Source organism: Ascaphus truei, unplaced genomic scaffold, assembly GCF_040206685.1.
Source record: "Ascaphus truei isolate aAscTru1 unplaced genomic scaffold, aAscTru1.hap1 HAP1_SCAFFOLD_163, whole genome shotgun sequence".
In the NCBI taxonomy this organism is placed as follows: domain Eukaryota; kingdom Metazoa; phylum Chordata; class Amphibia; order Anura; family Ascaphidae; genus Ascaphus; species Ascaphus truei.
Genome location: NW_027454521.1, coordinates 328229 through 344467, shown reverse-complemented (window position 1 = coordinate 344467; position 16239 = coordinate 328229). Strand labels below are relative to the sequence as shown.

General features: G+C 40.2%; 1 long non-coding RNA gene across 1 annotated transcript in view; it reads left to right on the top strand.

The window, feature by feature from the left end:
* The window catches only part of LOC142476631 (uncharacterized), a 270751-nt gene that overhangs the window by 215009 nt on the left and 39503 nt on the right, over positions 1 to 16239 (top strand). The window contains exon 2 of the long non-coding RNA XR_012791855.1: positions 12246 to 12349. This is a non-coding gene — a long non-coding RNA (uncharacterized LOC142476631). The remainder of the gene's footprint in view (positions 1 to 12245; positions 12350 to 16239) is intronic.

The following is a 16239-nucleotide window of genomic DNA, read 5'->3' as shown; positions in this document are numbered from 1 at the left end:
CTGCAGCTGCTGCTGCTGTTCAAACTTTTGCTTTAGGCCCATTCCTTTGATGTTAATAAGCGTTTCTAGTACAATCTTTTTCGCTCTGTTCACCCACATCTTTACATTACCTCGTGTGTGTGTGTGTGTGTGTATGTGTATGTGTGTGTACGTGTGTATAGCATGTGTTTGAAACACTATACTGTATCTGCATAGAAAAAAAGCCTTCTTTTAGTAATGTACAGTTCAAATACTGTATGAACATGACCCCATCTCATCTCATCCCCCTGACTCTGGATACAAAACATTCATGTATTCGTTTGCAACTTTTCATACAATTTGCTTGCACCATTTCAGAGAAATTAAATATTTAAAATGGAAATAAATTGGTAACTGCAGTAACAAACAACACTGTACATGCTAATAGTACATCCATGTAAGCAGTACATACATGCTCAGGAGTTGTTTTTTTGGATCGGTATATACTTGTCATTATCCACTTCAACCATTTTAATTCCCCCCTTTTAAATTATTGTACTGGTTGATGTGTATGTATATATATATATATATATATATATATATATATATATATATATATATATATATATATATATAGATATATATCTATATATCTATATATCTATATATATATATATATATATATATATATATATATTTCAACCATTATCACCTACAGTACAGTAGCATACAGTGCTCCCACTGCAGCAAGGGATTCTGGGAAATGACATGCAATGTTTACTCGCTCATCCCACAACGTGGCGGTATCAAATATAGCGTTTTCCCAGTTATTATATCCCTGCAGGATGTAGGATAATCCCAGCCAAACCCACATACTTACTACATTCCCGTTATGTCACATGTATTATTTCCTGTGAAGGAAGCGCTATGTATATTCCCATTATGGTCACAAATTGGACGATACTGTATTTCCATTATGTCTCCTATTATTTTCCCATGATATCTCATAGAATACTGTCATCCAAAACCACATCATTATTGAATGATTGAAAATGATGCCTCCGTTTTATGTCAAGATTGTCTTGACACTTAGACCCCCAAGATTTCAATAGCGCCTCACTTAAAAGATGACATTATTTTTGATTCAAATGAACTTTTATGGTGCAGAAGCCGCATGGTGCCTGTGCCTACAGTGTATGTATTTGTCAGTGTGTCTCTATCTGCATTTCTGTCTCTTGCTGGCCGCCAGCCTGTGTGATGATGTCAGCCTGTCTGTGATGTAAGAGAGACATTGTGATATCATCACATACTGTAGGCAGGATGGCAGGTGTAAAGCTTCTAAAAGAGAGAGGGAGGGAGAGAGGTAGAGGAGAGAGAGGGAGAAAGAGGGAGAGAGAGAGCAAGCAGCTCCTCCCTCCCATGCAAATGACTGGAGGCAGAGGAGTAGAGGGACAGAAGCCTGTGCTGCTTGTAATGGGACAGGATTTGGGGTGCTGTTTCATGCTCTATCTCCCTCCCTCCCACTGTCTCAGGTGCAGAAAGTTTTCAAGGGAGAGAGGAAAGGAAGAGGAAAATGGAAGCTGAGGAGAGCTGGTCCTGTCCCTCTTGTTGGTAAAGAGGGGGCATCCAGAAAGAGGTAAGGAGATAGTTTTATTTTAATTCAAGAAGGAGTGCCTGGTGGCGAAGCTGGTGTGCTCTGTCACACTACAGACCCCTCCCTGTGTGTGTGTGTGCGTGCGTGCGTGCGTGCGTGCGTCTGCAGGGGGTATCTGTCCCATCCATAGATATCAGGGGTACTGCAGCTGCTGCTGCTGTTCAAACTTTTGCTTTAGGCCCATTCCTTTGATGTTAATAAGCGTTTCTAGTACAATCTTTTTCGCTCTGTTCACCCACATCTTTACATTACCTCGTGTGTGTGTGTGTGTGTGTGTGTGTATGTGTATGTGTGTGTACGTGTGTATAGCATGTGTTTGAAACACTATACTGTATCTGCATAGAAAAAAAGCCTTCTTTTAGTAATGTACAGTTCAAATACTGTATGAACATGACCCCATCTCATCTCATCCCCCTGACTCTGGATACAAAACATTCATGTATTCGTTTGCAACTTTTCATACAATTTGCTTGCACCATTTCAGAGAAATTAAATATTTAAAATGGAAATAAATTGGTAACTGCAGTAACAAACAACACTGTACATGCTAATAGTACATCCATGTAAGCAGTACATACATGCTCAGGAGTTGTTTTTTTGGATCGGTATATACTTGTCATTATCCACTTCAACCATTTTAATTCCCCCCTTTTAAATTATTGTACTGGTTGATGTGTATGTATATATATATATATATATATATATATATATATATATATATATATAGATATATATCTATATATCTATATATCTATATATATATATATATATATATATTTCAACCATTATCACCTACAGTACAGTAGCATACAGTGCTCCCACTGCAGCAAGGGATTCTGGGAAATGACATGCAATGTTTACTCGCTCATCCCACAACGTGGCGGTATCAAATATAGCGTTTTCCCAGTTATTATATCCCTGCAGGATGTAGGATAATCCCAGCCAAACCCACATACTTACTACATTCCCGTTATGTCACATGTATTATTTCCTGTGAAGGAAGCGCTATGTATATTCCCATTATGGTCACAAATTGGACGATACTGTATTTCCATTATGTCTCCTATTATTTTCCCATGATATCTCATAGAATACTGTCATCCAAAACCACATCATTATTGAATGATTGAAAATGATGCCTCCGTTTTATGTCAAGATTGTCTTGACACTTAGACCCCCAAGATTTCAATAGCGCCTCACTTAAAAGATGACATTATTTTTGATTCAAATGAACTTTTATGGTGCAGAAGCCGCATGGTGCCTGTGCCTACAGTGTATGTATTTGTCAGTGTGTCTCTATCTGCATTTCTGTCTCTTGCTGGCCGCCAGCCTGTGTGATGATGTCAGCCTGTCTGTGATGTAAGAGAGACATTGTGATATCATCACATACTGTAGGCAGGATGGCAGGTGTAAAGCTTCTAAAAGAGAGAGGGAGGGAGAGAGGTAGAGGAGAGAGAGGGAGAAAGAGGGAGAGAGAGAGCAAGCAGCTCCTCCCTCCCATGCAAATGACTGGAGGCAGAGGAGTAGAGGGACAGAAGCCTGTGCTGCTTGTAATGGGACAGGATTTGGGGTGCTGTTTCATGCTCTATCTCCCTCCCTCCCACTGTCTCAGGTGCAGAAAGTTTTCAATGGAGAGAGGAAAGGAAGAGGAAAATGGAAGCTGAGGAGAGCTGGTCCTGTCCCTCTTGTTGGTAAAGAGGGGGCATCCAGAAAGAGGTAAGGAGATAGTTTTATTTTAATTCAAGAAGGAGTGCCTGGTGGCGAAGCTGGTGTGCTCTGTCACACTACAGACCCCTCCCTGTGTGTGTGCGTGCGTGCGTGCGTGCGTCTGCAGGGGGTATCTGTCCCATCCATAGATATCAGGGGTACTGCAGCTGCTGCTGCTGTTCAAACTTTTGCTTTAGGCCCATTCCTTTGATGTTAATAAGCGTTTCTAGTACAATCTTTTTCGCTCTGTTCACCCACATCTTTACATTACCTCGTGTGTGTGTGTGTGTGTGTGTGTGTGTGTATGTGTATGTGTGTGTACGTGTGTATAGCATGTGTTTGAAACACTATACTGTATCTGCATAGAAAAAAAGCCTTCTTTTAGTAATGTACAGTTCAAATACTGTATGAACATGACCCCATCTCATCTCATCCCCCTGACTCTGGATACAAAACATTCATGTATTCGTTTGCAACTTTTCATACAATTTGCTTGCACCATTTCAGAGAAATTAAATATTTAAAATGGAAATAAATTGGTAACTGCAGTAACAAACAACACTGTACATGCTAATAGTACATCCATGTAAGCAGTACATACATGCTCAGGAGTTGTTTTTTTGGATCGGTATATACTTGTCATTATCCACTTCAACCATTTTAATTCCCCCCTTTTAAATTATTGTACTGGTTGATGTGTATGTATATATATATATATATATATATATATATATATATATATATATATATATATCTATATATCTATATATATATATATATATATATATATATATATATTTCAACCATTATCACCTACAGTACAGTAGCATACAGTGCTCCCACTGCAGCAAGGGATTCTGGGAAATGACATGCAATGTTTACTCGCTCATCCCACAACGTGGCGGTATCAAATATAGCGTTTTCCCAGTTATTATATCCCTGCAGGATGTAGGATAATCCCAGCCAAACCCACATACTTACTACATTCCCGTTATGTCACATGTATTATTTCCTGTGAAGGAAGCGCTATGTATATTCCCATTATGGTCACAAATTGGACGATACTGTATTTCCATTATGTCTCCTATTATTTTCCCATGATATCTCATAGAATACTGTCATCCAAAACCACATCATTATTGAATGATTGAAAATGATGCCTCCGTTTTATGTCAAGATTGTCTTGACACTTAGACCCCCAAGATTTCAATAGCGCCTTACTTAAAAGATGACATTATTTTTGATTCAAATGAACTTTTATGGTGCAGAAGCCGCATGGTGCCTGTGCCTACAGTGTATGTATTTGTCAGTGTGTCTCTATCTGCATTTCTGTCTCTTGCTGGCCGCCAGCCTGTGTGATGATGTCAGCCTGTCTGTGATGTAAGAGAGACATTGTGATATCATCACATACTGTAGGCAGGATGGCAGGTGTAAAGCTTCTAAAAGAGAGAGGGAGGGAGAGAGGTAGAGGAGAGAGAGGGAGAAAGAGGGAGAGAGAGAGCAAGCAGCTCCTCCCTCCCATGCAAATGACTGGAGGCAGAGGAGTAGAGGGACAGAAGCCTGTGCTGCTTGTAATGGGACAGGATTTGGGGTGCTGTTTCATGCTCTATCTCCCTCCCTCCCACTGTCTCAGGTGCAGAAAGTTTTCAATGGAGAGAGGAAAGGAAGAGGAAAATGGAAGCTGAGGAGAGCTGGTCCTGTCCCTCTTGTTGGTAAAGAGGGGGCATCCAGAAAGAGGTAAGGAGATAGTTTTATTTTAATTCAAGAAGGAGTGCCTGGTGGCGAAGCTGGTGTGCTCTGTCACACTACAGACCCCTCCCTGTGTGTGTGCGTGCGTGCGTGCGTGCGTCTGCAGGGGGTATCTGTCCCATCCATAGATATCAGGGGTACTGCAGCTGCTGCTGCTGTTCAAACTTTTGCTTTAGGCCCATTCCTTTGATGTTAATAAGCGTTTCTAGTACAATCTTTTTCGCTCTGTTCACCCACATCTTTACATTACCTCGTGTGTGTGTGTGTGTGTGTGTGTGTGTGTATGTGTATGTGTGTGTACGTGTGTATAGCATGTGTTTGAAACACTATACTGTATCTGCATAGAAAAAAAGCCTTCTTTTAGTAATGTACAGTTCAAATACTGTATGAACATGACCCCATCTCATCTCATCCCCCTGACTCTGGATACAAAACATTCATGTATTCGTTTGCAACTTTTCATACAATTTGCTTGCACCATTTCAGAGAAATTAAATATTTAAAATGGAAATAAATTGGTAACTGCAGTAACAAACAACACTGTACATGCTAATAGTACATCCATGTAAGCAGTACATACATGCTCAGGAGTTGTTTTTTTGGATCGGTATATACTTGTCATTATCCACTTCAACCATTTTAATTCCCCCCTTTTAAATTATTGTACTGGTTGATGTGTATGTATATATATATATATATATATATATATATATATATATATATATATATATATATATCTATATATCTATATATATATATATATATATATATATATATTTCAACCATTATCACCTACAGTACAGTAGCATACAGTGCTCCCACTGCAGCAAGGGATTCTGGGAAATGACATGCAATGTTTACTCGCTCATCCCACAACGTGGCGGTATCAAATATAGCGTTTTCCCAGTTATTATATCCCTGCAGGATGTAGGATAATCCCAGCCAAACCCACATACTTACTACATTCCCGTTATGTCACATGTATTATTTCCTGTGAAGGAAGCGCTATGTATATTCCCATTATGGTCACAAATTGGACGATACTGTATTTCCATTATGTCTCCTATTATTTTCCCATGATATCTCATAGAATACTGTCATCCAAAACCACATCATTATTGAATGATTGAAAATGATGCCTCCGTTTTATGTCAAGATTGTCTTGACACTTAGACCCCCAAGATTTCAATAGCGCCTTACTTAAAAGATGACATTATTTTTGATTCAAATGAACTTTTATGGTGCAGAAGCCGCATGGTGCCTGTGCCTACAGTGTATGTATTTGTCAGTGTGTCTCTATCTGCATTTCTGTCTCTTGCTGGCCGCCAGCCTGTGTGATGATGTCAGCCTGTCTGTGATGTAAGAGAGACATTGTGATATCATCACATACTGTAGGCAGGATGGCAGGTGTAAAGCTTCTAAAAGAGAGAGGGAGGGAGAGAGGTAGAGGAGAGAGAGGGAGAAAGAGGGAGAGAGAGAGCAAGCAGCTCCTCCCTCCCATGCAAATGACTGGAGGCAGAGGAGTAGAGGGACAGAAGCCTGTGCTGCTTGTAATGGGACAGGATTTGGGGTGCTGTTTCATGCTCTATCTCCCTCCCTCCCACTGTCTCAGGTGCAGAAAGTTTTCAAGGGAGAGAGGAAAGGAAGAGGAAAATGGAAGCTGAGGAGAGCTGGTCCTGTCCCTCTTGTTGGTAAAGAGGGGGCATCCAGAAAGAGGTAAGGAGATAGTTTTATTTTAATTCAAGAAGGAGTGCCTGGTGGCGAAGCTGGTGTGCTCTGTCACACTACAGACCCCTCCCTGTGTGTGTGCGTGCGTGCGTGCGTGCGTCTGCAGGGGGTATCTGTCCCATCCATAGATATCAGGGGTACTGCAGCTGCTGCTGCTGTTCAAACTTTTGCTTTAGGCCCATTCCTTTGATGTTAATAAGCGTTTCTAGTACAATCTTTTTCGCTCTGTTCACCCACATCTTTACATTACCTTGTGTGTGTGTGTGTGTGTGTGTGTGTATGTGTATGTGTGTGTACGTGTGTTTGAAACACTATACTGTATCTGCATAGAAAAAAAGCCTTCTTTTAGTAATGTACAGTTCAAATACTGTATGAACATGACCCCATCTCATCTCATCCCCCTGACTCTGGATACAAAACATTCATGTATTCGTTTGCAACTTTTCATACAATTTGCTTGCACCATTTCAGAGAAATTAAATATTTAAAATGGAAATAAATTGGTAACTGCAGTAACAAACAACACTGTACATGCTAATAGTACATCCATGTAAGCAGTACATACATGCTCAGGAGTTGTTTTTTTGGATCGGTATATACTTGTCATTATCCACTTCAACCATTTTAATTCCCCCTTTTTAAATTATTGTACTGGTTGATGTGTATGTATATATATATATATATATATATATATATATATATATATATATATATATATATATATATATATATAGATATATATCTATATATCTATATATCTATATATATATATATATATATATATATATATATATTTCAACCATTATCACCTACAGTACAGTAGCATACAGTGCTCCCACTGCAGCAAGGGATTCTGGGAAATGACATGCAATGTTTACTCGCTCATCCCACAACGTGGCGGTATCAAATATAGCGTTTTCCCAGTTATTATATCCCTGCAGGATGTAGGATAATCCCAGCCAAACCCACATACTTACTACATTCCCGTTATGTCACATGTATTATTTCCTGTGAAGGAAGCGCTATGTATATTCCCATTATGGTCACAAATTGGACGATACTGTATTTCCATTATGTCTCCTATTATTTTCCCATGATATCTCATAGAATACTGTCATCCAAAACCACATCATTATTGAATGATTGAAAATGATGCCTCCGTTTTATGTCAAGATTGTCTTGACACTTAGACCCCCAAGATTTCAATAGCGCCTCACTTAAAAGATGACATTATTTTTGATTCAAATGAACTTTTATGGTGCAGAAGCCGCATGGTGCCTGTGCCTACAGTGTATGTATTTGTCAGTGTGTCTCTATCTGCATTTCTGTCTCTTGCTGGCCGCCAGCCTGTGTGATGATGTCAGCCTGTCTGTGATGTAAGAGAGACATTGTGATATCATCACATACTGTAGGCAGGATGGCAGGTGTAAAGCTTCTAAAAGAGAGAGGGAGGGAGAGAGGTAGAGGAGAGAGAGGGAGAAAGAGGGAGAGAGAGAGCAAGCAGCTCCTCCCTCCCATGCAAATGACTGGAGGCAGAGGAGTAGAGGGACAGAAGCCTGTGCTGCTTGTAATGGGACAGGATTTGGGGTGCTGTTTCATGCTCTATCTCCCTCCCTCCCACTGTCTCAGGTGCAGAAAGTTTTCAAGGGAGAGAGGAAAGGAAGAGGAAAATGGAAGCTGAGGAGAGCTGGTCCTGTCCCTCTTGTTGGTAAAGAGGGGGCATCCAGAAAGAGGTAAGGAGATAGTTTTATTTTAATTCAAGAAGGAGTGCCTGGTGGCGAAGCTGGTGTGCTCTGTCACACTACAGACCCCTCCCTGTGTGTGTGCGTGCGTGCGTGCGTGCGTCTGCAGGGGGTATCTGTCCCATCCATAGATATCAGGGGTACTGCAGCTGCTGCTGCTGTTCAAACTTTTGCTTTAGGCCCATTCCTTTGATGTTAATAAGCGTTTCTAGTACAATCTTTTTCGCTCTGTTCACCCACATCTTTACATTACCTCGTGTGTGTGTGTGTGTGTATGTGTATGTGTGTGTACGTGTGTATAGCATGTGTTTGAAACACTATACTGTATCTGCATAGAAAAAAAGCCTTCTTTTAGTAATGTACAGTTCAAATACTGTATGAACATGACCCCATCTCATCTCATCCCCCTGACTCTGGATACAAAACATTCATGTATTCGTTTGCAACTTTTCATACAATTTGCTTGCACCATTTCAGAGAAATTAAATATTTAAAATGGAAATAAATTGGTAACTGCAGTAACAAACAACACTGTACATGCTAATAGTACATCCATGTAAGCAGTACATACATGCTCAGGAGTTGTTTTTTTGGATCGGTATATACTGCACCGACACACTTTATTCGAGCAAATACCCAGTATGTACCTGGCAGATACCTGGAATGCGCCGCTCCTCACCTCTGACAAGCCCCGTTGCGTTTGCCTTCCCAGCCTGGGTTCATGCCTGGCTGACGGGCGGCTAATCTGTTAAATGATAATGATTAGGATTTAATAGGCTGCAATGCTTCGCGTGTCTACCAGATGGCATAAATTCATGAATTGTAATGCAGTATATATATATATACTGTGCAGTATTGCAGCCAGCGGGAATAAAATGCTTCAATCCCTGCTTGGAAAATACCTCAATGCACTCGGGCAGAAAACAGTCACAAACCTCAATACACCCGGGTATACCCGAATTCGTGGGACTAGCCGAGCTCGAATAAAGTGTGTCGCCAGTGTACTTGTCATTATCCACTTCAACCATTTTAATTCCCCCCCCCCCCCCCTTTTAAATTATTGTACTGGTTGATGTGTATGTATATATATATATATATATATATATATATATATATAGATATATATCTATATATCTATATATATATATATATATATATATTTCAACCATTATCACCTACAGTACAGTAGCATACAGTGCTCCCACTGCAGCAAGGGATTCTGGGAAATGACATGCAATGTTTACTCGCTCATCCCACAACGTGGCGGTATCAAATATAGCGTTTTCCCAGTTATTATATCCCTGCAGGATGTAGGATAATCCCAGCCAAACCCACATACTTACTACATTCCCGTTATGTCACATGTATTATTTCCTGTGAAGGAAGCGCTATGTATATTCCCATTATGGTCACAAATTGGACGATACTGTATTTCCATTATGTCTCCTATTATTTTCCCATGATATCTCATAGAATACTGTCATCCAAAACCACATCATTATTGAATGATTGAAAATGATGCCTCCGTTTTATGTCAAGATTGTCTTGACACTTAGACCCCCAAGATTTCAATAGCGCCTCACTTAAAAGATGACATTATTTTTGATTCAAATGAACTTTTATGGTGCAGAAGCCGCATGGTGCCTGTGCCTACAGTGTATGTATTTGTCAGTGTGTCTCTATCTGCATTTCTGTCTCTTGCTGGCCGCCAGCCTGTGTGATGATGTCAGCCTGTCTGTGATGTAAGAGAGACATTGTGATATCATCACATACTGTAGGCTTGATGGCAGGTGTAAAGCTTCTAAAAGAGAGAGGGAGGGAGAGAGGTAGAGGAGAGAGAGGGAGAAAGAGGGAGAGAGAGAGCAAGCAGCTCCTCCCTCCCATGCAAATGACTGGAGGCAGAGGCGTAGAGGGACAGAAGCCTGTGCTGCTTGTAATGGGACAGGATTTGGGGTGCTGTTTCATGCTCTATCTCCCTCCCTCCCACTGTCTCAGGTGCAGAAAGTTTTCAAGGGAGAGAGGAAAGGAAGAGGAAAATGGAAGCTGAGGAGAGCTGGTCCTGTCCCTCTTGTTGGTAAAGAGGGGGCATCCAGAAAGAGGTAAGGAGATAGTTTTATTTTAATTCAAGAAGGAGTGCCTGGTGGCGAAGCTGGTGTGCTCTGTCACACTACAGACCCCTCCCTGTGTGTGTGCGTGCGTGCGTGCGTGCGTCTGCAGGGGGTATCTGTCCCATCCATAGATATCAGGGGTACTGCAGCTGCTGCTGCTGTTCAAACTTTTGCTTTAGGCCCATTCCTTTGATGTTAATAAGCGTTTCTAGTACAATCTTTTTCGCTCTGTTCACCCACATCTTTACATTACCTCGTGTGTGTGTGTGTGTGTGTGTGTGTGTATGTGTATGTGTGTGTACGTGTGTATAGCATGTGTTTGAAACACTATACTGTATCTGCATAGAAAAAAAGCCTTCTTTTAGTAATGTACAGTTCAAATACTGTATGAACATGACCCCATCTCATCTCATCCCCCTGACTCTGGATACAAAACATTCATGTATTCGTTTGCAACTTTTCATACAATTTGCTTGCACCATTTCAGAGAAATTAAATATTTAAAATGGAAATAAATTGGTAACTGCAGTAACAAACAACACTGTACATGCTAATAGTACATCCATGTAAGCAGTACATACATGCTCAGGAGTTGTTTTTTTGGATCGGTATATACTTGTCATTATCCACTTCAACCATTTTAATTCCCCCCTTTTAAATTATTGTACTGGTTGATGTGTATGTATATATATATATATAGATATATATAGATATATATATATATAGATATATATATATATCTATATATATCTATATATATATATTTCAACCATTATCACCTACAGTACAGTAGCATACAGTGCTCCCACTGCAGCAAGGGATTCTGGGAAATGACATGCAATGTTTACTCGCTCATCCCACAACGTGGCGGTATCAAATATAGCGTTTTCCCAGTTATTATATCCCTGCAGGATGTAGGATAATCCCAGCCAAACCCACATACTTACTACATTCCCGTTATGTCACATGTATTATTTCCTGTGAAGCAAGCGCTATGTATATTCCCATTATGGTCACAAATTGGACGATACTGTATTTCCATTATGTCTCCTATTATTTTCCCATGATATCTCATAGAATACTGTCATCCAAAACCACATCATTATTGAATGATTGAAAATGATGCCTCCGTTTTATGTCAAGATTGTCTTGACACTTAGACCCCCAAGATTTCAATAGCGCCTCACTTAAAAGATGACATTATTTTTGATTCAAATGAACTTTTATGGTGCAGAAGCCGCATGGTGCCTGTGCCTACAGTGTATGTATTTGTCAGTGTGTCTCTATCTGCATTTCTGTCTCTTGCTGGCCGCCAGCCTGTGTGATGATGTCAGCCTGTCTGTGATGTAAGAGAGACATTGTGATATCATCACATACTGTAGGCAGGATGGCAGGTGTAAAGCTTCTAAAAGAGAGAGGGAGGGAGAGAGGGAGAGGAGAGAGAGGGAGAAAGAGGGAGAGAGAGAGCAAGCAGCTCCTCCCTCCCATGCAAATGACTGGAGGCAGAGGAGTAGAGGGACAGAAGCCTGTGCTGCTTGTAATGGGACAGGATTTGGGGTGCTGTTTCATGCTCTATCTCCCTCCCTCCCACTGTCTCAGGTGCAGAAAGTTTTCAAGGGAGAGAGGAAAGGAAGGGGAAAATGGAAGCTGAGGAGAGCTGGTCCTGTCCCTCTTGTTGGTAAAGAGGGGGCATCCAGAAAGAGGTAAGGAGATAGTTTTATTTTAATTCAAGAAGGAGTGCCTGGTGGCGAAGCTGGTGTGCTCTGTCACACTACAGACCCCTCCCTGTGTGCGTGCGTGCGTCTGCAGGGGGTATCTGTCCCATCCATAGATATCAGGGGTACTGCGGCTGCTGCTGTTCAAACTTTTGCTTTAGGCCCATTCCTTTGATGTTAATAAGCATTTCTAGTACCATCTTTTTCGCTCTGTTCACCCACATCTTTACATTACCTCCTGTGTGTGTGTGTGTATATGTGTATGTGTGTGTACGTGTGTATAGCATGTGTTTGAAACACTATACTGTATCTGCATAGAAAAAAAGCCTTCTTTTAGTAATGTACAGTTCAAATACTGTATGAACATGACCCCATCTCATCTCATCCCCCTGACTCTGGATACAAAACATTCATGTATTCGTTTGCAACTTTTCATACAATTTGCTTGCACCATTTCAGAGAAATTAAATATTTAAAATGGAAATAAATTGGTAACTGCAGTAACAAACAACACTGTACATGCTAATAGTACATCCATGTAAGCAGTACATACATGCTCAGGAGTTGTTTTTTTGGATCGGTATATACTTGTCATTATCCACTTCAACCATTTTAATTCCCCCCTTTTAAATTATTGTACTGGTTGATGTGTATATATATATATATATATATATATATATATTTTTCAACTATTATCACCTACAGTACAGTAGCATACAGTGCTCCCACTGCAGCAAGGGATTCTGGGAAATGACATCTCTCACCACATTTAACATGCATTCCAATTAGGGAGTGTTTACCGCATTCTCGTCCCTGAGCACTTCACTAATCTGCGGGTAGAGAATTTCTCCTATGGAAAAAGAGTACAATAGAAAGAAAGCCATGTTGATAAATGTCACGTAGATGCTTGAGTGTATGAAAGGGATCAACCACAAAACGGGTCTCTAAATATCTTTACAAGTCTGTAGGGGAGTGTCTTGATTGTTTATCACTTTCCCTTGACCGGGGACACATTTATGACCTGAAATCGAGGACTTTCATTTATTTCGACTTCAATCAGAGTATAAAAGACTCCATAAGTCTCTCCAAGTACTTAACCAGCACCATCATATTCCAGATAACCCCTCAGATATATACATATTAAATGTAATTTGTCGGTGAAATTAATGTATCTGCAACTGGTTACATGTAAAAATGTGTTGAATATCATTATAACAACCACGTACATTGGTTTGTACACCAACACATACTGTACAAAACATTTAATTCTTGCTAGCCTGTAGTTGTAAAGACATACCAACCCCATGGTAACTCCATTTAAATCTGGTTTTAATGGATCCTTTGGAGAGAACGTCCTTAGAATTGCAAATCTGAGTACACGCGATCCGTCTTGGTCGCCCCAGCTGTCATTTTCATATAAAGAATTAGAGAGCCGGCATTCCCTTATATATTTTAGTACATGGGCCTGCACTTGGAACCTAAGCTTTTGACACAGACGCAAGGCAGAACTTAACCAGGGTATTAACCTTACTAAATGTGTTCATCATACCGCACACAAAAGCAATATTTACTATATTGTGACTATATAAATTCAATTGAATAATAATTAAATGTTGAATCATAATTATTACTCCAGTAACTATATGGGGCAGACTTTGTAGCAGGCTTTCCAGAAATAACGAGACCACACACCAGGCAACCTGAATTCCAAGATGTATTGCAGTTAAGTGGTACAAACACCCAACGTTTCGGTCCTACAAACTGGACCGAAACGTCGGGTGTTTGTGCCACTTACCTGCAATACATCTTGGAATTCAGGTTGCCTGATGTGCGGTCTCGTTCTTTCTGGAAAGCCTGCTACAAAGTCTGCCCGGTGAGGATACTTTTGTCTATCTGCTTATTATGGGACAAGCACCTACAATCACTTTTATACACGAGAATGCCATCTGTTCATATATATATATATATAATATATATATATATATATATATATATATATATATAGTCAATCGGTGCTAGAGGTATCATATGGTTCTCTTGGTGGCTCTAACAGGTTGTGGTGGTCCCTACTGACATGTCCTAGCACTGTGCTTGAGCTCAGAGGGATCGCGAGACTGAGATCCGTGTTCTGCATTCAGTTTCCATCCCCCCTACGCTCCTCACATTGAAGTGGCAGTTGTGAAGTGGGGGAAAAGTAGCCAGGGCGTGGCAGGTTCTCTTGCACTCTCCTAGGGGCTGAGGCCTATTGTTCATCAGGATTTTTACTGTTTCCCTTATGGAAATATGCAGCCCAGAAGACTCCCATTCATACACAAATACTACAGTATTACTACCAACTCTGACTCCAGTTAGGCATGTGGTGTATTTCTGTCTCTGTGCCGCACAGATTGTATTTACAGTAACTAATTTCACGTACATTTTGCTGAAGATGGCATCTCACCAGAGCTTGTAGTAAATAATACATTTGTAAAGCGTGGCGAATATTTGGAAATGTCACTAATTATTTGTTTGTGGCGGAAGTCCCAAATTGACCAGTTTTGCTCATTTGTGTAACATTTTTATCTCCAGTCGCGACATTAAAATAGAATACGTAGAACCTGCCAATGTATAAACTGTTGAAACTTCTCTTAAGGGTTAACGTGAAAGTTGTGTACATTCTAGTTATGATAAATTAAGTTAACCACATGCTCCATAGATCCTGGTAGATTAGTGAATGCCAGATATGGGGGGGGGGGGGTGAAGAAGTAACAGCATTAGAGACCCCCTGTATTTGTCTTTTTCATCTCTTTGTATTTGTGAAGAGTTATGGGATATTAAAGATTTCTAATATACTGCTCTTCTTTTTAGCATCTACAGGAAATTGAGCTACAAGTAAGATATTGACTCGGCTGCTGAGAACTGCAAGATCATTTTTGAAATATGTATATTTTTGTACTGATTCATGCTTAAGCAATTCCTTTGCTGGTTGCATTTTATCCTAAGAGTAAATCATTAAAGTCCTTTTAGGTTGCCTACAAATGTAGGCAAATCTAGCATTCCTGGAGCCACGGCAGAAAAAAAACAAACATCCCTAGGCTCCAGGGAAGGTAAAAGCCACGGCTTCCTGTGGGAGAGGGTTCATTCCTTGTATCTGTCCCTAGGCACTATCGATGCCTGCTGCCGGGGAACGCTGTGGTCACAAGCCTGTGGCTTTCCTAGCTTATAGGTAAATTTAGTTTAGCTACACCTGTATTAAGCATCTGCACATTTTACAACGGGAGTCCACAGCTGTACGTCTCCAGTTTCTGCATTGTCCCTTATGTAGGTGAAGGTGGATATTGCTCTCCATCGCCTATCTCCCAGGAGCTATAATACGCACGTGAAAATGTTGTCATAGAACTCAGTTGGTCATGTCATGAGATGCGCCGTAACATCACGGAATCCAACATTTCCATTCTTGACGCGTATTTCGTGTGCCGACTGAGAATAAACCTGTAAACCTTTTGTGTGGATAGGAAGTCCCAGCTATATTACTAACGTGTTAAGTGGATTTGAAATGCAGATTTGGGGAAATCTGAATTCGCCGCATTTTATCCTTTTTTTACTTCCAATTAGCAAGTAAATTCAGTTGAGTTGAAAAGCATGGTTTTAATGTTAGGATACATTTTTAATCGAGGCAATTGTGTAACTGATAACGGGATATTCCTGTAATGTACATGTTTTTTTTTTATTTTAACTGCCACTTAGTGTGTCTAGTTCAACTGTTTCTTAATTGTAAAAACATTTCTATTTAGATCCGTTTTATCCAAATGTAATACTTATTTTAAATATTGTGGCGATTCTTTTCTTTTTTTTAAATTTTTTTATTATTATTTTAAAACACCGATTGCCCAGTTATA